This window comes from Geospiza fortis, unplaced genomic scaffold (assembly GCF_000277835.1).
Source record: "Geospiza fortis unplaced genomic scaffold, GeoFor_1.0 scaffold45, whole genome shotgun sequence".
Taxonomy (NCBI): domain Eukaryota; kingdom Metazoa; phylum Chordata; class Aves; order Passeriformes; family Thraupidae; genus Geospiza; species Geospiza fortis.
This window is the reverse complement of record NW_005054327.1, coordinates 3,399,562-3,402,002: the sequence shown is the minus strand read 5'-3', so window position 1 is coordinate 3,402,002 and position 2,441 is coordinate 3,399,562.

The window sequence follows — 2,441 nt, the reverse complement described above, 5'->3', positions numbered from 1 at the left end:
CCTGCTGAGACAGAAAGAAGTGCTTTGTCCATCGGCCTCTCCCTTTTACTTTAAGGTGGGGCTTACAGAAGTTGTGTTCATTCACTTGGCACCTTTATAAATAAGTTTTAGCAGAACAAATTGTTTGCATGTCATCAAGAATCAGTCTGACAGTCTGTCTTATTCACTGTCACGGCTCACATGGATCAGCATTGTACAAATGTGAGTTTCAACACTGCAGAACTAGAATTTCCACCAGGTAATTCCCATATCCTGCATGACAGAACGTAAAGTAAAAAGCTTCATGGTTTCATAACCTAACCCTTATGCTATTTGATTATATTTCCGGACCTTTTTTTTTTAAGCTTTCAAAATACTCTACAAACTAATGCAGTAATTTTTTCACAAGTAAGCAGTGAATCTAGAGTAAGACAACTTTGAAATTTGTAAACTAGACAGTTTACATATCACATATTTGTAAACTAGACAGTTTACATATCACATTGAAGCCAGGAAGTTATGAACCATAGAATTTAGTACTTCTGCAGTAAAACTTGTAATTTACTACAGTCAGGTGATGTTAGAACTCTTTGTTTGCCTGAAGCAACTAGCTCTTGCCAACACATATGCTCCAGAAATAGGACTTAAATCAGTAATAACAACAACAAAAAAACCATAATAATCTTTTGGTCATTTAGCTTATGTCGCTGTCAAGATGTGAGGCTGTTAACATGATTAGTTAAAAGGGCCATTTTTCACCACATAGTTCCACCAAGCTGGCGTCTGTATTGACATTATTACTCTGTAATGGAAATCTATCATTATTTAAGTTGTCAGCATTTTTGTTGAAGCTTCATTATTTTTGAGGACATATACACACACACAAGCACCAAAACCCCAAAGTTTCACAGCACAATTCTTGTCCTGTGCTTTTCTATTATAGAGAGCTCTTTACTCGTAGAAAGCACAGGACAGGCACTATACTGCCTCCATATTGCAGACAAAGTTTTCTTCTCCATGCTACAATGGAGGTGCTTATTCCTCCCTATACATTTGTTTTCCAGGTCAAATAGTGCTGCTAACTTATGCTTACCCAGGTTTACTTTTGGTATGCAGAACAGATGAAGGAAAACAAAATGCACATATTTAAAAAATAAAAATAAATTTCAAAATGCAACTCACCAAAATTTATTTGCATTTAAATTTATATCCTGTTTCTTTTTAAGTCAAGTTTTTCCATTCTAAATTGTAGAGACATGCTAAAGGAAAGCAATCAAACAAATGCCGCTTCATTTTTTATGCCAGCTGTCACAAATACCAGTGTTGGATACTTCTATGCCCCCTTGAACCCACTTTTGTCTTTATATTACTTATTGTGCCCATATTTGGGCTTTTTTTCCACCTTAGAAAACCCTATCTTTAAATACTTTCTTTAAAATTTATTTAGAATGCCCCCAAAAAAATAGTGTGAAGTAAAAGCTTAGATTTTAATGCTGACAAATATATAAGCTCTTTGGTTATGATAATTACTTCTTTTAGGTGGGGAGACCAACAAAGAAAACCCAACAACTTACTGCTACCATGGTAATATAATTGGCATTAGTCTAAACCAAATAGGTACACATTGAAGTAAAAGAGAGTATTAATGAGTAAATTTTTCCTTTCAAAATTTCAGTAATCATTATTTAACAGTATTCCACCAGATTTCCCCTTATACAGAAATCCAGAATATATATATGTATACAAATGTCTGAACCAGCTAAGCATACATGAAGACAAACACATTTGAAGAAGTATTACCAGGAAATTATAATCAATCATCCTGAGGAGCAAGAAAATTTTTGCAGAATTTTTTAGCCAACAGCACGGAAGTTTGTGAATGAATGCAAAAAGTCAAAAAACAAACAAAAGTATTAGAAACAAAAATACATACTAGCAATGTTTTATAATGTATTACTGCTTTGAAAGTACTATATAGGTAAAGGGAAGAGCTAGTATGGCTTGACATTCAAATCTGTGTATGTCAGGAAGCTTTGAAACTGGACCCTGGGCTGAAGCTGTTCTGAAACTTGGAAATTTCAAGTCCTCTTGAATATAACATATGGAATAATGTTTACTGGATTATCACATAGGATGAAGAATCAAAGACTAGGATGTAAAACCATTGAAAAAAAAAAGTGGAAAAATCCACTTGGATCATCAAGATGAGTCTTCTACCTGAAATGATGCAATGTACATGAGAAACAATAAATCCTGCATCTTTTACAAGATGGGGAACACTTGAACTCTATTGAAAACTAAATTAGCTTGTCAGGGAAAAAAATTACCTAGCAGTTCAAACATGTTAATCTGCAAGCAATAATCTTGGGTATCCCCAAACCAAAACTGGAATCAGATTATATTTCCATTTTTTCCCCACTTCCTTATTTCCACACAAGATTGAAATAATTTTATTGAGTCTT